The 25,126-nt window shown below is 45.0% G+C and overlaps 1 non-coding gene across 1 annotated transcript; it reads left to right on the top strand.

Moving 5' to 3' along the window:
* The first annotated feature begins 15,139 nt into the window (after positions 1–15,139).
* LOC114232346 (small nucleolar RNA SNORA38) lies at positions 15,140–15,266 on the top strand. Its single transcript, XR_003618391.2, has one exon. It is a non-coding gene; the product is annotated as a small nucleolar RNA SNORA38 (small nucleolar RNA).
* Positions 15,267–25,126: the final 9,860 nt, after the last annotated feature.

The following is a 25,126-nucleotide window of genomic DNA, read 5'->3' as shown; positions in this document are numbered from 1 at the left end:
GGAGGGCAGTTGTGGGCGATCAGGCCAGCAGGGGAGGGCAGTTAGGGGTGACCAGGCTGGCAAAGGAGGGAAGTTGGGGGTGACCAGGCCTGCAGGGAAGGGCAGTTCAGGGGGACCCAGGCCTGCAGGGGAGAGCAGTTGGGGGGGACCAGACCTGCAGGGGAGGGCAGTTAGGGGCAAACAGGCTGGCAGGGAAGCAGTTAGGCATCAATCAGGCTGGCAGGGGAGTGGGTAGGGGGTGATCAGGCTGGCAGGCAGAAGTGGTTAGGGGCAATCAGGAAGGCAGGCAGGTGAGCAGTTAGAAGCCAGCAGTCCTGGATTGTGAGAGGGATGTCCGACTGCCCATTTAGGCCCAATCCCCATGGGCAGTCGGACATCCTTGAGGGGTCCCAGATTGGAGAAGGTGCAGGCTGGGCTGAGGGACACCCCACCCCCCGTGCACGAATTTCATGCACCGGGCCTCTAGTTAGTTAAATAAAGTGATAAGCTTTTCTCTTATTAGCCTGCCTTTTGTTATAGGGGTCCCAACCAAGAACTTAGAAGGATGCAGAATAAAGATATATTTCCTCTCCTACATTTGCTTTCTTCACATTCCCAAGATGCTGTCTAATTTATCTTCAACCAATTTATTATCTCCACACTGAACACAATTCCTCATTAAAAACTTTTGATGTCTAATATGTTTCATAACTCTAATAACTTAGAATTGTCTGTTTGTTTGTTTTTTTTAGAAAGGTAACATGGGACATGTGCTGTGTTTTTAATAACACACCCAGCCCTGGCCGAGTAGCTCAGTTGGTTAGAGTGTTGTCCCAATACACCAAGTTTGCAGGTTTGATTCCTGGTCAGGGCACATACAATATCAACCAACGAATGCATAAATAAGTAGAACAACAAATCAATCTCTCTCTCTCTCTCTCTCTCTCCTTTGCTCTCTCTCTCATAAAATCAATAAATTAGGCCTGGCTGATATGGCTAAGTGGTTGAGCATTGATCTAGGAACCAGGAGGTCATAGGTTCGATTCCTGGTCAGGGCACGTGCCTGGGTTGTGGGCTCAACACCCAGTGTCGGGCATGCAAGAGGCAGCCGATCAATGATTCTCATCATTGATGTTTCTATCTCTCTATCCCTCTCCCTTCCTCTCTGAAATTAAAAAAAAATTTTTTTGTAATCAATAAATTTAAAAACACACTCAGTGGGATCTGGGAAGTACCCTATAATCACACACATTTATATTTTGGTATGAAAACATGAATAATCAACAAAGACTATAGATAACCTTGTATCAGGTCTGGTAAGATTTTGCCACCACATGAGTTTTCCATAAATGTGTAAGAAAACGTTTTGTTTCAGAGCTTTTTTGACTTTGGAATCATATATATATAGGATTTTGGACTTGCATTAACAATTTGGTTCATAAAATAATTTGCAAGAGAACCATGCTTCCATTTTATGTTTCCTTCCAAATAAATGGTGTCCTATTAGTTATTCTCCTAGCCTCTTTCCCTGTGGCCTTGTACTCAGCCATTGGGGAAGGAGGGGCGGGAGGGGGTTGTGCAGTCATTAACTTGATTGTTAACCTTGGGAAAAACAAATGTCATGCTCCACTCAGCCCCATCCATTCTGCCCTTAGGAGGGAGCAGGTACTCCGCTTTATTAGGACTTGGCCAGCTGCTTAATTTAGTCATGGTCTCTATTTCAATCTCAGAATTTATTTATATTTATTATTATTAATGTTGATGATATTTTGGTCTTCATTTGCCACCCTTTGTTTTGTTTCTCAATTGGTTAATAACTCAGATGAGAAGAGACCTGACCCTTCAGAGATTCCAGTATTTGGTTCTTGGCTGGGAGTGTTGAAATATTAAAACAGTGAGATTTTGGTTAAGAAGGGGAGGATGTTGGTGATGCCATGACCTATGGCTTTGGGGCTTGGATTTGGAGGTGTGGGCAGGGCCTTCTACTTTAGCGGTTTGTAAAGATTTGTTTGTATTAGGCCAGGCAAGCTTTTACAGTTGTGCATTTAACCTTGGCAGCTGGGGCGAGGGGTTTTAAAGAAACCACAAGGTATTTAACCTTGGCTCTAAGAGGTCCAGGTGGGATATCCAGGTCCAGATGGGGTATTCAGGTGGGGTACAAAAAAACATGTCGTAAATGAAACAACAGAACAAAACTTCAGAAAAAGAACTAAAAAAAAAAAAAAATGGAGACAAGCCCTAGCCAGTTTGACTCAGTGGATAGAGCATCAACCCACAGACTGAAGAGTCCCAGGTTTCATTCCAGTCAAGGGCACGTACCTCAGTCACAGGTTCAATCCTCAGCCCTGATCAGGTGTGTGCGAGAGATCCATGTGTCTCTTTCACATCGATGTTTCTCTCTCTCTGTCTCTCCCCCTCCCTTCCACTCTCTCTAAAAATCAATGGAAAAATATCCTCGTGTGAGGATTACCAAAATAAATAAATAAATAAATAAATAAATAAATAAATAAATAAAATGGAGGCAAGCAATCTATTAGATACATAGTTCAAAACTCTGGATATAAGGATGAACTTAGGGGAAGAGTAGATGAACTTAGTGAGAACTTTAACAGCATAAAAAAGGACATGGAAACCATAAAAAAGAACCAATCAGAAATGAAGGATACACTAACTGAAATGAAGAATAATTTATAGGGAATCAATAGTAGAATAGATGAAGCTGAGAATCAAATCAGTGATTTAGAATATAAGGAAGCATAAAAACACCCAAATCAGAACAGAAAAAACAAGAGAACTCCCCAAAATGAGGATAGTGTAAGGAGTCTCTGAGACAATTTCAAGCACATCAACATTTGCATCATGAGGGTACCAGAAGGAGAAGAGAAAAGCAAAAAATTGAAAACCTATTTGAAAATATAATGACAGAAAACTTCCCAGGAAACGCAGAGAATCCCAAACAAGATGAACCCAAAGACACATCATAATTAAAATGCCAAAGGTTAAAGACAAAGAGAATCTTAAAAGCAGCAAAAGAAAAACAGTTAGTTACCTCTAGGGAGCTTCCATCAGACTGCTAGCTGATTTTTCAACAGAAACTTTGCAGGCCAGAAGGAATTGGCAAGAAATATTCAAAGTGATAAAAATCAAGGACCTACAACCAAGATTACTCTTCCCAGCAAAGATGTCATTTATAATTGAAGTTCGATAAAGAACATCCAGACAAGTAAAAGCTTGAGTTCATCACCACCAAACTAGTATTACATGAAATGTTAAAGGCTCTTTTTAAAAAAAAAAAAAATTCTCACCTGAGGATATTTTTCCACTGATTTTTAGAAAGAGTGGAAGAGACAGGGAAAGACAGAGAGAAATATCAATGTGAGAGAAACAAATCAATTGGTTGCCTCCTGCCTGAGCTGGAGAGGAGCCTGCAACCGAGGTACGTGCCCTTGACTGGAATGGAACCTGGGACCCTTTGGTCTGCAGGCCAATGCTCTATCCATTGAGTCAAACTGGTTAGGGCAAGGCTCTTCTTTAAAAAGAAGAAAAAGAAGAGGAAGAAGAAAGAAGAGGAGGAGGGGAAGGAGGAGGAAGAGAAGAAGAAGAAGAAGAAGAAGAAGAAGAAGAAGAAGAAGAAGAAGAAGAAGAAGAAGAAGAAGGAGGAGGAGGAGGAGGAGGAGGAGGAGGAGGAGGAGGAGGAGGAGGAGGAAGAAGAAGAAGAAGAAGAAGAAGAAGAAGAAGAAGAAGAAGAAGAAGAAGAAGAAGAGAGATAAAAATCTGAACAGTAAAATGGCAATAAATACATATCTACCCAGCCAGTGTGGCTCAGTGGTTGAGAATCGACCTATGAACCAGGAGGTCATGGTTCTATTCCTGGTCAGGGCACATGCCCAAGTTATGAGCTTGATCACCAGTGTGGGGCGTGCAGGAGGCAGCTGATCAAAGATTCTCTCTCATCATTGATGTTTCTCTCTCTCTCTTTCCCTCTCCGAAATCAATAAAACTATGTTAAAAAAATACATATCTATCAATGATTGATTCTAAAAAACAAAATAAGCAAACAAACAGAAGAGAAACAGACTCATATATACAGTGAACATTTTGACGGTTGCCAGATGGGTGGGGCTTGGGGGGGTATGGGTGAAAAAGGTGAAAAGATTAAGCAATACAAATTGGTAGTTACAGAAGAGTCGAAGTTATATAAAGTACAGCAGGGGCAATCAGGCTGGCAAGGAAGGGAAGTTAGGGGTGACCAGGCCTGCAGGGGAGGGCAGTTGGGGGGAACAAAACCAGCAGGGGAGGGCAGTTGGGAGCAACCAGGCCTGCAGGGGAGGGCAGTTGGGAGGGACAAGGCCTGCAGGGGAGGGCAGTTAGGGACCATCAGGCTGGCAAGGGAGGGAAGTTAAGGGTGACTGGGCCAACAGGGGAGGGCAGTTGGGGGTGACCAGGCCTGCAGGGGAGGAGAGTTAGGGGCAACCAGGACTGCAGGAGAGGAGAAGTGGCCAGTTGGGGGTGACCAGGCTGGCAGGGGAGGGCAGTTAGGGGTGAGCAGGCCAGCAGGAGAGGGCAGTTAGGGGCAATCGGGCCAGCAAGGGAACAGTTAGGTGTTGATCAGGCTGGCAGGGGAGTGGTTAGGGGATGATCAAGCTGGCAGGCAGAAGCGGCTAGGGGCAATCAGGCAGGCAGGCAGGCAGGCAGGCAGGCGAGCAGTCCTGGATTGTGAGAGGGATCCCAGATTGGAGAGGGTACAGGCTGGGCTGAGGGACACCCCGCCCCCCCCCCCCCCCCCGCCATGCACGAATTTCATGTACCTGGCCTCTAGTATTCTAATAACTATGTATGGTATTAGATGGGTAGGAGATTTACTGGGATGATCACTTAATAAGTTATATAACATCTAGCCATTAGGTTGTACACCTGAAACTAATACAGTTTGCATGTCAACTTTAATTAAAAATTATTAAAGAAAAAAGAAAGAATTCAGCAACTAGTGGGGGACAAAACATGACATTATTTTGTGAAACCAGTTTGTCAGGATGAACAGGAAATTGAAATTGGGGGCTTTGGTGGTTTTGCTCCAAGAAGATGAATAGCCTGAGCCCGATAACCTCTCCAGAATGTCTGTGCCAACATGGAGAGCATAGCCTACGAGGATTCTCAAACTTGAGAAGTGGGTGCCTCATTGAAAATGTAGGTTCCAGCCGAAACCGGTTTGGCTCAGTGGATAGAGCGTCAGCCTGTGGACTGAAAGGTCAAGGGTGAGTACCTTGGTTGCAGGCACATCCCCAGTAGGGGGTGTGCAGGAGGCAGCTGATCAATGTTTCTCTCTCATCGATGTTTCTAACTCTCTATCTCTCTCCCTTCCTCTCTTTAAAAAAATCAATAAAATATAAAAAAAGAAGAAAAAAAGAAAAAGAAAATGTAGGTTCCAGGATTCTGATTGCTTGGTTCTGATTTGTAGTCTTACCTGGGGCCCAGCATCTGCATTTAAACCTGCTCTGAAGCTGATTCTAGTACAGATGGTCTATGAGCCACACTCTGGGAAACACAGATAAAGTCAGAATTTTTAATGATTAAAAGAAAAACATGTTACAAATGCAAACACTAGCACTTCCTCCAGGTCACGAGGTCAAATTCCAGGCCCCTGCAGAGCCCGCCTTTGTGTCCCACCCACAATTTTCTACTCATCCGTGCAACCTGAGATCCTGACCCTCACCTTTTATGGCGCTCCCCAAGCCCACAAGCTGCTTAGGTGGTAAGGAAGGCCCTGTGTGAGTCCAAAAGCTATTTTCTCTCCTGCAAATAGTTCTGCTAGAACACCATGTAATTGTTTTTTGGGGTTTTCCCCCCCCCACCCCCCCCCCATGAAGTGGTAGGAAATAGGGGAATGTGATAGTCCTTTTTCTGGGTTCAGAAAGGAAGAAAGCAGTTGACTGACATGTAAGTCTACGAAGTTTAATTTTTGCACATGCACCGCAACTTATAAAAAAAACATTTAAAAAATACTTTCCCCAAACAGTTGAAATATAATTACTTATGCCAACATTTGCCATGTAATAAATTAAAGTGATCAAAGGAATATCTACCATAATTGATCATAAGTGGAAGGCTACTCAAGAAGCTGCAGAACATACAAAGAGCCCTTTTCCAATCCTATGATGTGGGAGACAGACAACCAGTCCAACTGGTGCTCGAAATATGTTTACAAGAATGAAGTCCATTTTCTTTTTATCTTTCTTTTTTTGGTCAGAAGTCATTTCCTTAAATTGTTATTCTGCATGTATATGTCCCCCAAAATGAATGTGTTTGAAGGTTATGTAATTCATCAGCTTTTTCCTGTTTACTCAGAATTTCAGTTGAAATTGAAAGCGGAGAACAACAGCTAAGGAGTACAAGTTCTAAAGAGAGAGGTGTTGGACATGCCAACTTAGGACTTGCTAAGAGTGGCCAAATGTGATCGTGTGACCCTCAGCCTTTTACCTACCTTCAGCTTGTCTAAGGAAGGATAGATATTTGGTGGAGAAAAGAGGCTTTCTTTGAAGAGGGTTGTCCGTTAGGAGAATGGGCTCTGGACTGCCCCTGTACCCCAAGCCAAGTGAAGGAAGCAGCCAGAGAGCCTCTCGGAGCTGGGGGTGCGGTGTCAGTAGAGGAAAGGGACAGCTCACTAGTCCCCACGTAGATGCTCACTGAGGTGCGGCAGTTCTCCTACCAGAGCCAGGAATCTACATGTGGCCACAAGAGTTTGAGTGTGGATGTGGTGAGGACAGAGGCTGCCCTCAAAGGCCCCTGTGGGCCTGATCTTCTAGGTTTCAGTGGGGAGGGGAGTGAGGGAGGTAAGCCTGTACTATGTATCCCAGGGGGCCAAGTGGACACCAGGGAAAGAAGCTGGCACAAGAGAAAGAACTGTGTGGGGTGGGCATTAGACAAAGAGTGCATTAGACAGAGTGGAAGTCTGGATGCCGTCATGGAGAAGTCCTTCAAAGTACCTACAAATGTTCCTCACAAGGAAAACAAGCGAGCCTTTGAGCTTTTTCAAAGAAAGAAAAGGCATTCAGTGGTCAAGAGAGATGTTCTAACAGTTGGTTTAATAATCACAATTTGCCCGTTTTCCTACCATCCTTCCTCCCCTCCACCCTTATCTCCCACAGTCGATAGAATCCTGGAGGACAGGAGAGGATGTGGAGTCAGACAGACCACAGTCCCCTTCCTTAATCCAGGGTCTGAGCATAGGTTAGACATGAGCTAGGGAAAGGGAAGAAGGTTTGAACTGGAGGAGAGAGCAAAAGTCTGGCCTGACTGGTCACATTTCCCTATTACTGGAAATAAGAGTGTTCTAATACTTGGACAGGTAAAGCCAAGTTATCTGCCTGAGATACTGTCTGAGGGCAGAGAAGGAAAAACCAACAGGACATCTGATGTTAGTGATAGAGGAAAAACAAAATAGCACAAATGTATACTCCCTGCTTGAATCCTCCTGAGTCCCGCCCAGTTATTAAACCAGATACCTTTGCAATGTGCACTGGCAGCAAAGGATAGAAACTGAATAAGGCCATTGCTGTCAACAGATAAGTCACACAAGTAGGACAGGAGTCCTTATTGAGATTTGTTCTCTGACTTCTCAGCCTTCCCCAGACTAAGAAGAAAGCTGGGCCCACTGACTCTTTTGCCGCAGGGAGGCTTGTGTTTTAGACTAGAAAGCAAAATAAGAGGAAGACAATATCTCCTATTTTTTTGTGTGAAAGCATTATAATTTTTTTAAAAATATATATTAGATATCTAGTAAAAAGAGGCAGAGAAAAAAGAGCATCTTTGAGAGGGCTCCCAAATGGAAAGGGAATAAAATTCAGCTGGATCCAAGGGTAGTTGGAGCCTGTCCCTCCTTCCAGCAGCACCATAAACAGGAGGACAGAGCTTAGAGGGGAAGAATGGGCCATGGAGAGAGGGTACGTCCCAGCCAGTGGGCTCCCTTCAAGAACTGTGAAGGCCTGGATAATGAGACCAAATGATGAGGCTCATAATCCTTACTATCTGGGCTCAGTGGTACCATTTAAGCTCCTTAAATTCTCATTCATCCCTAGGAAATATTGAATTCTCCAGTACTCTGAAGGTATTTTGACATGGAATCAGATATAATATTGTTTTTTAGTTGGCATTTATTGCCCATCTGAATTTGTAGTTGAAAATTCATATCCACTACAGAAAAGAAACAGCCAGCTGTAAGTGTCTGGATAAATGCGACAAGAGAGGTATGTGTTAAGCGGCTCAAGGAAAAGTTTCCCAACAAATCACTCTATGGAGGAGATAGGATTTTGAGATAAACTTTGCATGGTTCATAGGACTCCAAATGTCAGCAGCGCCGGAGGGATGAGTGTAAGGCATCCGGTGTCAGAAAAGCATGGAGATGGAAAAGTTCAAGGGAAACTGTGTATAGAAGCACTTACTGTAGTTATTCATAGAAGATGCTACGGAAGATCAGGGATGAGAAAGGAAATTGGGTGGGGCTTGATTGCGAGCCTGAGGATTTGTATTTATTTTGGCCACAACAGGAAAACATTGACAGTGTTTAAGGAGTAATGTGACATGATGAGAGCTGAGCTTTAGAAAAACTTAATCTGGCAGAGATATACAGGATGGATGGAAGGAGAAAGTGATTGAGATGGGATGGGAAACAGGAGGCTATTGCTAGAATCCAGGTGAAAGGTCATGAAGGGCGTGACAGAGTGGCAGTGACCTTGGATTGTAGGAAAGGTTGTGAAAGACATTGAGGAGTTAGATCTTCCACCTGAATGGGTGTGAGATAAGAGGGACTTTTAGGCATCAAGCCCAGCTGACAGGAAATATAATGCTATTATAGAAGTGAGAAATAGTGGAAGAGGAGCTAGTTTACAGTTGACAAGTTCTAAACTTAAATTCGTTTAACCTGATATCTGGATTTACAACTAGGTAGAGATGTCAGGAGAGAGGAAGAGCCTAGAGATGAAGAGTGAGGAGTGCCTTAATAGCAACGTTTCCTATCTCCCTTGGGGGATGTCTCAGAATGATTTTGGGACAGGGAGGGTAGGGCTGGGCTGTGGCAATGGAGGCATGGAAAAATGAAGTGTGGAGCAGGGCAATACACACACACAGATACACACACACACAGATATATGGCTTGGTCCAGATAATGAACCTAAAAAGAACTGGTTAAAGATTTTTCTGGTTTACTTGGAACTTACCCTCATTACCTACAGTGTGAGCCCTGGGCCCCTATGTCTTTCCCAGCACCTTTCAGGCTTCCTGTCCTGTGGATTTTCTCAGTGGGGTGCATATACACCTGAGAGGCAACTAGACTTCCTGAGTTTGGAGAGGCTCTGCCACTTTTGACTTGGTGGACCTGGGGAGCATTTCTTTAGCCCACTGGTCTCAGTTTTCTTCCCCACCCCCAATTGTTTTAATAATCCTATCTAATAATGAGGGGATATGCTAATTGACCCTTATGCCATCGTAAAGATGGCAGCACCCACAGCCAATAAGGAGGGAATATGCTAATTGACTGCCCCACCCTCAAAGATGGCGGCACCACAGCCAATAAGGAGGGAATATGCTAATTGACTGGCCCCACCCTCAAAGATGGCGGCACCCACAGCCAATAAGAAGGGAATATGCTAATTGACTGCCATGCCCTCAAAGATGGCGGCGCCCACAGACACAAGATGGCAGCCCCAGTCCCCTCAGCCCCGCCAGGGCGGCAGGCGTGCGGCAAGGTTTCCAACGTCCCCCAGTCTCCTCAGCCCCCCAGCAGCCCAAGGCCAGCCCGAGGCGCAGGCAAGCCTCGGATGGCGGCTGCCCAGCCACCCAGGGCCACCCGAGGCTCAGGTAACCAGGGCCGACCGAGGCTTGCACTGACAGCAGTGGCAGCAGCAGAGGTGTGATGTGGCGTTGCCTTCCCCTGATTGCTGGGTTGCCTCCCATCCCTGAGGGCTCCCAGACTGTGAGAGGGGGCAGGCCGGGCTGAGGGACCCCCCCACCCCCTGCTCCAGTGCATGAACTTTCATGCACTGGGCCTCTAGTAAAATATAAATAAAAATGAAATTTGTAGGGTTTTTCTTGTAGAGAAGAAATGAGATAGTGCATAACAAAGCACCCGATAGAGTGACTAATAAGCATTAAGCCCCCAGCAAACATTGTCCCCTCCCTGCTCTTCTGCCCTGCACCTGTCAGTAGTAGTTGCTGGTAGAAATGAGGGCCCCTCACCGGAGCAGCTCTGAACTGCACAGAGAGGAATGCCCTATAGATGGCAACTCCATTCTTTTAGTTGCTGGGGCCAAACCCTGAAGTCATCACAGATGCCTCTCTCGCTCTCACATCCTACACGCATCCTCTTCGGCAAGTCCTTTTGGCTTCAGGCTTCACCATCGAAGTGTGTCTGGAACCTGACAGCTTTTCACCACCTCCGCAACAGCCACACACCCGCCCACCAGACTCTCTGCCCGGATTGCCGCAGTAGCCTCCTACTTGCTCTCCCAGCCTCTACCCCTGCCCCCCACTCCACCCCGGCCCACCCCCCTGTTTTCCACACAGCAGCTGCGATGATCCTTGTAAAATATAAATCAGATCACACTCCTCTTCTGCTCCACACTCTCCAGTGACACGTCATCTCCCTGAGGACCAGACCCCAATGCTGGACCACGGTTGGCACAAACTCACTCTGGCATCATCCGCTGCCTCTCTCCTGCCCCTCTCACCTGCTTACAGTGTCTGCACAGGCTTGGCCCTCGCTGTTCCCCGCCCTTTGAATGTTCTCCCCCAGATCCTGTACAGCTCCCTCAGTCTCTCTGAGCTATCTCCCAATCTCTTAAAAATAAAGAAAAAAATGCCTCCAATCTTATTTCGTCAGAAAAAGCCTCTCTCTCCTCCTTAGACAAAAGAGCAACCTCTCCGCCCCCTTCACTTTTCCTGTCCTGCTTTATACCACCCTTCCTAGCATTCACCGCCACCCATTACGTGTTTACTCACTTGGCTGTTCTGTTGTCAATCTTCACCCGAGGATATGTTCCCATTGGTTTCTAGAGGGAGTGGAAGGGACGGGGAGAGCTAGAGAGACACATCCATTGGTTGCCTCCTGCAGGCGCCTGACCAGGGCCAGGGATGAGCCTGCAACCGAGGTACATGGCCTTGAGCAGAATCGAGCCTGGGGCCGGCTAGCTGTTTTTTCAATCTCTTCCCACTAGACCAACCGTTAGCTCTATGCACAGAGTTTTATTTTCCTATCCGCTTATGTGTTTCCAGTACCTGGATGGCCATGGTGCCTTGTTTCTTTTAACCAAGAAGAATATCCCTGGATAGACCTCCTGAAAAGCTCCTCCGGGACTGCTCTCCCCCCAGGTTTCCCGCAAGGCATGCTGGTTCCTTGTCATCCTGGGGCGTTTGATTAGTGTCTCCTCAGAGAGCTCTGAAGTGGGTTAAACCCGCTGGCGCTCGTTCTCTGTCCCAGTACAGGCATCCCTGGCTGTTTGGCAGTTCGCTTTCTGCCACATTGCTTTTATAAATACCTGCTCTTGCTAACTGAAAAAAATCCAAAGCAGATTTTTGCTATTATGAAAAAGGGGCAAAGGTGAAAATAGCATTCAGCCTTTGTTTGCAACGAGCTGTGGTAGCTCCGCTGCCCTCCTCCCGGAACCACACGCAGCATCAGGCCGAGGTGGCTCTGGGCTGTGGCTGTGAGCACCTGGGCTCTGTCTCGGCTTATGCTGTGCATCTGTTAGCCAGATGTGCCCCAAGGTGTCGGGACAGCCCCGGGTGTCAGGAAGAGCTCGGGAGGGTGTGAAGCTGGACATACTTAAGCATATCTGGGATAATTTGGTAGGTTATAGTTTGGGTCTTGGAACACTTACAAATATTTCATATAAACTTAAGAGTAATTGCTTTTCCGCTTTTTGCCATTTCTGGGTATGAAAGGTTTCATAGGAATGCTCTGCTTTCGGAAAGCGAGGGCAACCTGTGGCTGATTTTGTCATTTTTAGATTTTATTGGTCTGTTGACTCTTTTCGTGACTGTCTCGCCATTGGCATGTGAGCCCCATGAGCGCTGGAGCTGGTGGCCTTCCCTCCGAGCAGGCAGCTTTGACCCAGCGCCTGCATGCAGAAACGAAGTCACTGCTGTTGGTGGGATGCTGAGTGCACGCGTGTGCGTGTAGTGGGAGCGGAAGAGTGCGTTTCCATCAAAGGAAAGTCTGGCTGTACTTGCTTCCAGCTTTGGAAGAGGTGGCATCGTTCTCATTGAGGAAGAAGAGACTTACGCTGCTCCCTTCCCAGTTAAGGAGACTGGTGTGACCAAGAGTTTGATGTCATTCAAAGAGACCGATTTCTCAGCTTCGGTGGGTGCTCTGTGCTGCGGAGGGCAGATATCCCGAGAGAATGGCCTATTGTTAGAGGAGCGCCTTCGCGGGGTAAGGATTTACCAAGGGAGGCTTTCATGAGTCCAGAGCAGTGCAGTGGAGAATAAAACTGTTCTGCGTGAAAATGCGTAGTGTATTAGCTGGCTAGGGCTGCCATAACATAGTAACACAGACTGGATGGCTTACACAACAGGTGTTTCTTTTCTCACAGTTCGGGAGGTAAGGAGCCTAAGATCAAGGTGTTGGCATCTTTCTTTGGCTGGTAGTTTGCCACCTTCTCCCTTTGCCTTCCCATGGTTGTTCCTTTACATGTGTCAGTGGCCTAATCTGCTCTTCTTATACAGATGGATTGGGGCCCACTTTAATGACCTCATTTTAACTTAATTGCCCCTTGAAAGACTATCTTCTCCTGTGACTGGCTTATTTCACTTAGCACGATGTCCTCCAGGTTCATCCAGATGAACCTGGACTTGGATGTTGCATGTTGTAGGATTTCCTTCTTTTTAAGGCTGAATAGCTCCATGGCATGTGTATCAATACCACTTTTGCTTTATCCATTCAGTTATGTTCCTTCTGGATTTTTGCTGTTATAACTAGTGCTGTAATGAACATGGGGGTGCAGATATCTCTAGGAGATCCTGATACCAATTCTCTTGGATATAGACCCAGAAGTGGGACTGCTGGATCCTCGGGCAGTTCTATTTTTAATTTGGTTGAGGAACCTCCATTATGTTTTCCATAACAGTTGCACTGTTTGCATTCCCATCAACAACATAAAAGGGTTTCAATTTCTCCACATCCTTAACAACAGTTGTTTGTTGTCTTTTTTTTTTTTTTTTTAATAATAGCTATCCTAACAGGTGTGAGGTGATATCTCATTTTGATTCCACTTATATAAAGTATCTAAAATGGACTCATAGAGTAGAATGGTCATTATAGGGGCTGGGAGAGGGTAATAATTTGGAGTTGTTCAATGGATATAAACTTTTGGTTATAAAGATAAATAACTATATAACATAGTGCCTATAATTAAAAATACTCTGATGTGCACTGAAAACTTTGTTAAGAAGGTAGATCTCAAGTTACATGTCCTCACCACAGACACCCACACGTACACACACAAAAGGAGGGGAGCAGGAGGAAGCTTTTGGAGGTGATCAATATGCTTATTACCTTAATTATGGTGATAGTTTCATGTGTGCAAACCCATCAAATTGAATATCCTACCTAATAATAGACAAATATGCAAATTGACCATACCTCCAACACACCCACAAGCCACACCCACCATCCAATCAGAGCGAGCATGCAAATTAACCCAAACTAAGATGGCTACAGCCACAGAGAGCAAGGTTTCCTAGGTAACAGAGGAAGCCAAGCTTTCCCCCTGCCCTTGCCAGGCCTAAGCCTCCACTCAAGCTACAAAGTTTCAATTATAGAAGGTAAACAAATTCAAACAAATGGCGGCAGAATGGAGCTTGAGAGAGCAGGCCAGGGTTGCCACCAGCAACAGGGGAAGCAAAGCTTTCTGCACACCCTGGCCGGGCCCACCCGCTTAAGGCAACAAAGTTTCAATTATAACTCCAACAGAAATGGCTGCCGGCCTCGGAGGGAGCCCCAGGCTTGGCTCCGCTCCAGGCTACAAAGTTTCAATTGTAGAAGGAAAATAAATTCCAGATACCAGGGCCTCCACTTGGGTTGCCAGGGGGCGTGGCCAGCCTGCAAACCACCACAGGCCCCTCGCTCAGGCCGCCCCATGCCCCAAGGTAACCCCCACCTGATCTGGGACACCCTTCAGGGAAAACCAGCTGGCCCCCACCCCTGTACCAGTCCTCTATCCTATCTAATAAAATCCTATCTAATAAAAGAGTAATATACAGATTGATCATCATTGCAACACACAAGATGGCTGCCCCCATGTGGTCAAAGATCCTGCCCCCATGTGGACACAAGATGGCCGCCACAAGATGGCCAGCAGGAGAGGGCAGTTGGGAGGCACCCGGCCTGCAAGGGAGGACAGTTGAGAAGGACCAGGCCTGCAAGGGAGGGCAGTTGGAGGTGATCAACCCTGCAGGAGAGGGCAGTTAGGGGTGACCAGGCCGGCAAAGGAGGGAAGTTGGAGGCAAACAGGCTGGCAGCAGAGTGGTTAGTGGGTGATCAGGCTGGCAGGAAGAAGTGGTTAGGGGCAATCAGGAAGGCAGGCAGGCAAGCAGTTGGGAGCCAGCAGTCCTGGATTGTGGCCTAAACAGGCAGTCAGACATCCCTTGAAGGGTCCCATATTGGAGAGGGTACAGGCTGGGCTGAGGGACAACCCCCCTCCGTGCACGAATTTCGTGCACCGGGCCTCTAGTATTAAATATGTGTGGATTTTTGTATATCAAATACACTTCAAAAAAACTTATTAAAAAGAGCCTATCTTCAAATACAGTTACATTCAAAGGTACTACTAGGAAGTTGGGACTTCAACATAAGAGTTGGGGGAGGGACACATTCAACCCATAACAAACAGGTATCAGATCAAGGCTGGGAAGATGAGAATAAGAGACAGAAGAGGGAAGATGGAAGCCCCACCCCATGGAGGGGACCAGGGATCCTCTGGAAGGGGCAGACAGTGTGGTAGAGCCTGCTAGGTGTCTGCCCTCCTTCCAGAGGAATAGTGTTGGGCTGGGCGTGTGGCCTCCAAGCTAGAGGCTGCATGTTCTAGTCACTCTGTGCGTAGGTGTGGTCAGGGAGTATGGAATGTGAGTGAAAGTGATGTATGAAATGTCGGTACTTAGGAAATTCTGACCCTTCTACAAAGGCATGTCTGTGGTTTCCCTGTCTTTGGACGTAACTGGAGGCAAAGAAATGTGAACTTGGAGAAGTCTGGAACCTCAAGACTTCCTGCAGGCTCAAGATTAACCATCCCACATAGAAAAAGAAAAGAAAGAAGAAAAAAATCTGATCACCTGCATTTCCACTCTGTTTTCTGTGAATGGTAGCACCTCCTTGTCTGCAGCCCAGCTGTGACTGAAGTCAAGGACCAGGCCCCAGGCAGAGGCAGGGAAACAAATGCAAGGAGCTTGGGCCTCTGCACCACCATGTAGAGCCATCCCACCCATCCGACTACTCCCCTCAAGACTTGTGTCCTCGTTGTTAGTTCCTGTATTTGGGGGATTGTCCTGACAGTACCCTAAGTAATGCAGACAGCAAAATATATTTCTAGTCCCCATGATTAATGTGTGGTTTTTTTTAAAAAAAACACTCTTGTTATGAAAACTTTATAACTTAAAAATAGGAAAATGTATAATTAACCCATTGTAATCATCTAGTTTTAGACTTTACTAACTTTTCACCACATTTATTTCATTTGTTTTTTAAGAGGTTTCAAGAAGAGGCATATTTTATTTTAAATTACCTGCAAAACTGTTCAGCATTGTAAAACTATTGATTGTTTCAAAGTTCACTAAATGTCTGCTACATGTGAACTTCTTCACATGTATTGGTGAAAAAAATCTGAAATATGTGCTGTTTTCCCCTTGTAAGGTGATAGTGCATGAAGAGAAGAGAAGAGGAGAGGAAAGGTAGGGAGAGGAGGGGAGGGAAAAGGAAGGGAGGGAAGGTGAGGGGAGGGGGAGAAGGGAGGAGAGGGCAGGGGAGGGAGAAGAACCATAAGAAGTGAATGTTAGCTGGATTGAGACTTTAGTGGAACCAAAAATTTGAGCAAAGAGTGAGCACAGCCATGGAAGCAGCTTGGGTTTGCAGAAATCTTGGGAAAGGCACTGATATCTCCACAGAATGTAGGATAGGGACTCAGCTGGTTTAATTTAAACATCTCTCTATATAAAAGCCTAATATGCAAATTGTCCCCTCAGGAGTTTGACTGACCGGGAGTTTGATCACTTGCTATGACATGCACTGACCACCAGGGGTGGCGCCGAGCAAAAGAAGGCCCCAGCCAGCAGCCGGCTGCCGCTAGGGACCCTACCTGTGTATGAATTTTGTGCACTGGGCGTCTAGTTAAATATATAAGCAACTACATAGACAGGAGGACTTACGGACTTCAAAATGACAGCCTGTGTTTAGTACATACATGCATAAAGCGATGATGGAATAATAGACCTAGTACTGTACTACTGGGTATAATGCCAATTTTGGTATTCAAACCCCAGAGGGCCACCCTAGACCCGTGGTCGGCAAACTGTGGCTCGCGAGCCACATGCGGCTCTTTGGCCCCTTGAGTGTGGCTCTTCCACAAAATACCACTGTCTGGGCAAGTCTATTTTGAAGAAGTGGCGTTAGAAGAAGTTTAAGTTTAAAAATTTGGCTCTCAAAAGAAATTTCAATCATACTGTTGATATTTGGCTCGGTTGACTAATGAGTTTGCCGACCACTGCCCTAGCAAAATCAATGGGGCACACCTGTCTGGCTCCTCTCAATATTCTGACCCTCCATCTAGAATTTTAACTGGGGGCCTTCACCTGGGCCTGTATTGAACCTTCATTTGGCTTTGGCTTTGCAATTTCTGACTCAGTTTCTGTCTCCACCTCCTCCCAACGGTGAAGGGGGATGCTATTCGAGAGGCTGATTTTCCACCTGCATGAGGTGTTTCATTTGCTTGATTTGGCCATTCTTCTCCCAGTAAGGAGTAACTAAATCCAGCGTGAGCTCTGAGGAGCAATCCCACCAGACCATGAGCATGTTTATTTCTTGATCCCTTACTAAACCAAAAGTGTGCATCATGTTTCCTGATACAAAAAGTCAGGATGAAGTATCCAAATGTAAGTACCACGTGCCTGAGAGGCAGGTGGAAGCCTGAGAAGATGGGTGCTGGTTTTCAAGTATTTTCTTCATGATTTTCAGGCTTTCCTAATTGGGGTACAAATCCACATTCATATATTCTCTTATGTCTAATTTTGAAATAATAAACTTATTTCCTCCTCCTCCAGAAACCCTAGTTTCTGAGAGAGCACTCCATCTACACATGAATCTCAAAGTGGGCACCAAGGCTTGTGATAGAGTTTCCCAATGAGCCTGGATAAATAGCCCTAATTAAATTAATGGAGTAAACCAGATATTTAGGTGGTTATTGTGTTGTCACAGTACCCATGAATTGGATTGGGAGACTGTATAAAAATAGAAGAATAATTTTAGTTTGCCATATGTGGCAGGAAATTTCTCAAATTTGGTTATTCAAATCTCACTTCTATTTTAGGCAGTCTGTAGATTCTGTGTAGACGATCAGATTGCACAGATGAAATTCTTGGCAGAATCTTTGGAGAAAAGACCCTTCCAGGATTATCTGATTCTGCAGAGGTCTGTGTCTTTCATTGTTCTTGACCAGTGATTTTCAACTGGTGGGTTGCAAGAATTTTCAAAACATGCAATATCTGGCTATTTAGTCAGGGGCACTGACCTCTTTTCCCTGAGATTGTCAAATTAAAAAAAAAAAAAGAAAGAAATGACAGCAGCCAACACAACAATAGCTGTCTGGTGTGAATGAATCAAAATGATACCTATATTTTTTGTCAGATTAGCAAAAAATATATTTTTTGGTGTGCCACAGATTTTCAGTAGTTTTTGTGCCATGAGATGAAAAAGGTTGAAAAATCATTGTTCTTGGAAGACTGATAGTGATGTAACTAATTCCCACTTTTAGAAATACAAATGAATTTTGCCTAATGAAGGTGCATCAATTTCCACTCTTTGGAAGAGATCAGTTTTGCACCGGTCGGTAAATTCAATTCAGAATTGCTGATACCTATGTATGTGTTTTTCCTTTGGATTCTCCTTTGAATCAATTTTTGCTTCTTACTGGTTTTCTCAATAAATAGTGAAGTAAAAAATCTTTGACACATTCATTTTATATTTGAATGAGAGTCACAATTTTTTCAATGTTTGTATTTATTTATTTATTTATTTATTTAGAGAGGAAAGGAGAGAAACATCAATGACAGAGGAACAGTGATCGGCTGCCTCTTGCATGCTCTCTACTGGGGATTGAGCCCCAAACCCCAGCCTTGACCCAGTAATCAAACCAGTTACCTTTTGGTGCATGGGATGATGCTCAACCAACTGAGCCACACAGGCCAGGGTGAAAGTTTACAATTTTTAAAAATCACCTTTTAGCACACTGATTCTCTAGCAACTTAGTTCATCCCAAAAAAAATAGGGCTGGCAAGGGGCAACTAAGCATTTACCCAGAAGAGACTAGTGAATGAGCTACTTATAAGGGCAAGATAATGTCTACCCTCCTTCCTGGACATAGAGGCTCCCGATTTGGGTTTATTTCGGTATAGAGTTATAAAAAACACTATGTTTGCACAGCCAAATTTGAGGACTGCTGTGATTCTCTCTCTTTTCAATCCTACATTTTAACTAGTTCACTTACATAACAAAGAAAATGGTAATAACAGATGTTGTGATGGCCTTAGAAAAACAGGATAGAAAAACAAATACCATTGGATCTCTCTCTCTCTCTCTCTCTCTCTCTCTCTCTCTCTCTCTCTCTCTCTCTTTCCCCAGCAATTATCTCGCCACCTGTTCCCACCATTAACTTCATTCTCCCAGGCTGCCTTCTCCACAAGTTTTGACTTACCAGCTCAGCTCTAGCATCTCAGTATCTCTTACTCATATCTTTTGTGGAAAAAAACAAGAGCACCATTACCATAAGTTTTTTTGTGGGTTTTTTTTTTTTTCAAAACTGTCGGCATGAGGAGTGTTCTAACTTGGGAAGGAGGGTGGAATTTTTTTATAGTGCTTCAGCAGGCAGGGTCAGATGAAGTTCAGCTAGTTTCAAGAATAATTGTTCAAAGATGGTTCTCGGGAAAAGGAGGGCTTATTCTCACTAATTAGCAGCCATTATTTGGACAATTTGGATTTACCAAGAGAAATGGGAGGAAGCATGAAGGGCTGAGGTCATGTGCAAATGAGGATGCAAAGCTACAGTGGACAGTGGAAACTTTTCAGTCATCAAACCATAGACACCCTTTTCTCACATGCAGTTGGCTAAATCCTAGGAAAGTCTTATTATTGCTTTGAGTTGGAACATATGCCTATCTCTGAACCACTTACTGTGGTCAAGGAATAGGGTTAAAAACAAAGAGGCTGCTCTCAGGCCAACCCAGAGGTCAGAGCAGGGGGAGGAGCAGCTCTTGAAAGGGAGGAGCCTAGACCTGGCCCCTGAGGGTCTCACAGGGAGCAGGGCAGCCCCCACCCTTTCTCTCCATGTGTGTCCATGACACCCTCCTTTCCCTCCTTCCCGGTGAACAGCTCAACTTTGCCTCTAGGGGACACTGCTTAGGGAGGACCACTCAGAGGACGTTTTGCCTAATGAGTGTGGAGAGCAAACCCAGCCGCAGAGGTGAAAGCTTCTTCCAGAGCAACCCCAAAGAGAACTGCTGGGAGGCTGTGTTATTAAAGACAGACCAGACTCAGCCCTACTGCCCAGACTTCCTCTTCTGACATCCTTGGAACTTTTAAAATGATCACCACAGTCGCTTAGGGAAGATAAACAAGTTTGGTTTTAATATACATCTGAATAGTGGCTGTGCTCTGTGCCTCTTCTTTCTTTTCTCTTGTCTGTTTTTGGCAGCAAAACCCCTTTCAAGTATCCAATGCCCATTACCCCTTCTTTTCCTATAAAAATAAAAGATCTGCCCAGTGAAAAAAGTAAGTTACCAGTGAAAAAATGAAGATTGAGAGAAAGAAAATATCTCCCCTTAGCATTTATATTTTGCTAGAAGAACAAGTTGGTTACATATTATAGACTTTAAAGTATACTTGCTCCATGACCTTGGGCCAACACTCAACCTCAATGTCTCAGTTCTCTTATTTCGAAAATGAAGAATAGCACCTACCTCAAAATGTTAAAGGATTATGTGTGTAAAGAACACACCATTGTATCTAACATATATTAAAATTCACTACTTATTGGTTTTTGATGATGGTGATGATTATGAAGGTATCAAAACCTATTTATATGTTTTCACACACACCCATTAATATTTTTAAAGTAGAATTTCAGGATTAGAAGGGAACTCACAAATAACATCAGCCAGTGGTCAAGCCTCTCTCTCTCTAAAGAAACCTCAGTTACTACAGGGCCAGGATGGGGGAGAACGAGATGGATGGAGCTGAAGAAGGAAGTAAGTGATCCAGGGAGCCAGGGACAAAGAAATCCTTGTTTTGGAGAGATGGGTCCAGGCTTTCTCTTTGTGTGTGTGTGTGTGTGTGTGTGTGTGTGTGTGTGTGTGTGTCCATGTGTATATTCATTGGGTGAATGATTAAACAGTATGTAACATCAAGAAATTATCAACATTGACACTGATTACAGATGCTGGTGAATTAGCAGTGTAGAAAGGGAAAATAAAATATAGCTTAGCTGTGAAAAAGTAATACTAATTACAGTCATTTACATGAGCCCTTACCAGTTATGCTGAATTACCATGCAGCACGATCATAATCATGTGTATCATTAAATATGTGCCCAGTTAACTTTCATGTAAGTTGTCTTGATTAGTCACCACCTCTGCTCCACTTAGACAGTTGCTCAGGGACATGTTGCTTAAAGCCCCCGCTACTTCAGATGCTTTCAAGAGGGACCTGATGCCCTGGAGTTCCAGAAAAGACTGCAGGTTGTACTGACAGTTCATCTAGTTTGAGAAAACTGTCCTCTCAATCACATTGCAACGCAGGGGAAGGATCTGCACAAAAGTCTTTCCCCTTTTCTTTTCTACCAGAAAGTTTTCAGAGAGCCCAGGGAGCTTACCTCCCACAGCTGAGGACACACACACACACACACACACACACACACACACACACACACACAGCAAGAGACAGTAATAGATACAAAGAGAAACAGAGAAGGACATGAACACCAAGAGACAAAAAGAGTCAGAAAGAGACAGATTCAGAGAGGCAGACAGAGGTGGAGACAGAGGCAAGTAGACAGAGACGATATGAAAAGTGGAGTAAAGACAAAAACACAGAGCCAGTTCAGTAAGGAGAGTATATTCACCATATGATTCCACTTACATGTGGAATCTAATGAACAAAATAAATTGATGAACAAAATAGAAACAGAGGCATGGATGCATGGAACAGACTGACAGCTGTCGGAGGGGAGAGAGGGACTGGAAGAAAGAAGGTGAAGAGATTAACCAAAGATCATATATGCATAACCCATCTACACAGACAACAGCGTGGTGATGGCCAGAGGAAGGGGGAGCCGGGGCTTAGTGGAGGTGGGCAAAGGGTGGGAAAATGGGGACATCTGTAATAGGGTCAACAATAGAAAATAAAGTTAAAAACAAAAAGGAGAATCATATATTCAGAGGCCTTTACTGGTTGTTTTTCTTGGAAACTTCAGGAGACAAATATATTTCCCACAAGCAGATGCGGCCAATTGTAGGGTCTCTCATTGTCTTAGATGATAAGGATACAGGAAGAGGAGATAAAAAGAAGATAAGAAGAAAAGGGGAGGTAAGGAGAAGAGAGGGAGATGGAGCAACAGAAGGAGAGATGGAGAAAAACAGACAGAGGAATCAGGGAAAGAGAAGAGGGATGTGAGGGGGTGAGTGAGTCTGCTGGATGCTTGGCCAGTGCCCATCTAGTGAAAGGTTGTGGTGACAGAGAAACACGGAACACACGCTCATGTTTTCTTTTTGTTGTGATAAAAGTTCCAAGTCCTTAATGATTATTTCCTGGGCACCTACCATGTCCCTTGAACCAGGCTGTGTTTTTACCTATATTGATTCATTTAGTCCTCAAGATGACACTATCTGATAGATACTATCATAAAGCCCATATTATGGAAAAGACACGCAATTGGACCAAAGTCATCCAGGTAGTAAGTGAGATTCAAATCCTGATATTTGGCTCCAGATCCTGTGTTCTAAACAAAAACATACCACCAACAAAGCCAGGTATGTAATACATAATAACTAAGGGATCCATGATTTAAAAGCACTCTTGCTAATTATAATTTATTTCAAGTTAACCTAATATGCAAATCAATCAACCTTCCCAGAGCATAACATTTTCATTTCCTCCAAGACTGTAACACCTGTCAGCTCCGTGAGAGAAGCAGGGCAGAGCTGTGGTGTGTGGCTGACAGAGGATAGAAGCCTTGAGGGGTTGGTGACCTTATGACTGCCACACAGGGAGATGAACAGGTTCCAGTGCCCCTCCCCTGTGGGTCCCACTTGCCGCAGTGAGTCTGGGTTCTGCTGCTTTTCTGTTGAGAGACCTTAAAACGACTGAAATTTGGTTCCTCAGTGACTCCAATTTCCCCCGTGGAAACTCATGAAAAATATCTTCATCAGCTTTCTAATTCTATATGATAAAAGGCTAATATGCAAATCGACCAAAAGGTGGAATGACTGGTTGCTATGATGCGCACTGACCACCAGGGGGCAGACGGTCAATGCAGGAGCTACCCCTGGTGGTCAGTGCACTCCCACAGGGGGAGCACCACTCAGCCAGAAGCCTCTCCCACCTCCGTGGCAGTGCTAAGGATGTCTGACTGATGGCTTAGGCGTGCTCCTCCTGGGGAGCAGGCCTAAGCCATCAGTTGGCCATCCCACGAGGGCTCCCAGACTGCAAGAGGGCTCAGGCCGGGCTGAGGGGACCCCCCCCCCCCCACGAGTGCACAAATTTCATGCACCAGGCTTCTAGTCTGATAATAAATAATGATAATTTAAAAAATAAATCATTTGGTTATCATCCTTGGAGATTAACTGGGTAATTCATTTCAGCTAAGTGTTTCATAAGTCTTCAGGATTTATGGTCCTGTGTCCTCGGTAAGCTGTAGGACAGAGATGCTGATTATGAATGCCCCTAATCCGAGCTGACTCTCACCAGATTGCACGGAACCCCCTCAGAGAACTCACTGGGAAGGCAGATGATAGTCAGGGTCATTTTCACTCCCAGGACTGAAAGTCTGAGCACTGAACTGTAAATCTAAAGGAGCTGACAAGAGAGAATTCGGCTTCCTGGTTGCTCAACTGCAGGACACCCGTGCACCATATTAATTTTCAGTAGGGAAGGTTTTGGGGTGGTGGTGATGCAAACGGCTTCTTATGTCCATGGGAGCCTTGCCAACACAAGGACCCAGGGGACACAGGTGCAGCTGAAGCCCATGCTTCCTTTCTACAGCTGCTGACTTTTGAACACATTGACAACTAACATAAAAAAATGGGCAAAAGGTGACAGTATTGGTCAGTGATTAAAAACACGAGCTTTGAGGTCATCCAGCCTGGGTTTGAATCTGGTATACCTGTTCACTAGCTACATGTTCACAGCTTTAACCATTACTTCTATGTAGATAACTTCTAAATTCAACTGATATTTATTGCATAAAAATGACTATGCTAGAATTTTTAGGGAACTTGGTGACTGCAGTAGACTTAGCCAAAAAGATAAGCTGTGTCTACATTCTAATCCCCAGAATCTGTAAATATTATTTTTATATATATATATATATATATATATATATATACACTAATAAAAGAGAAAGATGCAAATTGACCATACCTTTGTGACGCCCACCAGCCAATCAGGAGTGAGTATGCAAATTAACCCAACAAAGATGGCAGGTTAATTTGCATATACAGGCGCCAAGTGGCTGGGGGATGCTCTGGGCCTCTGGGCAGCGTGGGAAGGCGGAAAGGCGGCTCCGGGCCAGAGTGAAGGTGGTGCTGGCAGCCAGGGGAAAGAAGGCCCACGAAGATTTGTGCAAGAATGGGCCTCTTTCCCCTGGCTGCCGGCATCACCTTCCCATGCTGCCCCCCGGCTGCTTGGCTCCTGTGTATGCAAATTAACCTGCCATCTTTGTTGAGTTAATTTGCATACTCACTCCTGATTGGCTGGTGGTCGTTGTGAAGGTACGGTCAATTAGCATGTCACTCTTTTACTAGGTAGATATATATAATATATATACATATAAATATATATATATACACACACACACACACACACACACACACACACACAAACAAACAAACTTATATGGCAAATGATGTGATTACATTATGGAGGTGTTTATCCAGCATTATCCATGTGGGCTCTGAATCTGATAACAAGTGTCCTTATAAGAATCAGGCTGAAGGCAGAGGGAGATTTGACAGAGAGAAGAGGAGGAGGATGTGACCATAGAGGCAAAGACTGAAATAATGTGTCCACAAAGCAGGGAACTCCTGGAGCCACCAGAAGCTGGAAGAAGCAGGAGACAGATTCTCCCCTATAGTCTTTGGAGGGAACATAGCTATACTGACACCTTAATTCCAGACTTCTGACCTCCAGAACTGTGAGAGAATAAATTTCTGTTGTTTTCAGCCACCCGGTTGGTAATAATTTGTTACAGCAGCCACAGGAAACTGATACATGGCTAATTGGATGTGGGGAGTAGGTCATAGGGCAGGGCCTGAGATAGTTGCCAGTTCCTGGTTTAGCCTTTCACCAAAACTGGAAACAGAAGCCCTGTCTAAGGAAGAAGTTGGTGAATTCTGTTCTGGTCATGCTGACTGCGGGAACAGACAGCCTCCTCTGGGTCTCTCCCCACATCTCGCTGAGTGTGTTAAGAATGCAAGGCTCTGTTTGCTCTTTACCTGAATCGTTTCTCCAGCTTGTTTTTGCAGTGAGTAACCTTGGGGGACTCCTCCTAGGACAAGAGGCAGTCTTGCTCACTGTTTGCAATAAAACAGCAGGTTCCTCAAGCTCAGTGTCCCTCTCCTGTCACTCAGTCCAATGCATAGGAAGCATGTCATCTGGCCCTCCATTCTACCCTGTGGGACC

The sequence above is a fragment of the Eptesicus fuscus genome, chromosome 7 (genome assembly GCF_027574615.1).
Source record: "Eptesicus fuscus isolate TK198812 chromosome 7, DD_ASM_mEF_20220401, whole genome shotgun sequence".
NCBI lineage: Eukaryota > Metazoa > Chordata > Mammalia > Chiroptera > Vespertilionidae > Eptesicus > Eptesicus fuscus.
The sequence above is the reverse complement of the archived record's forward strand: the minus strand, read 5'-3'. Positions and strand labels throughout refer to the sequence as shown.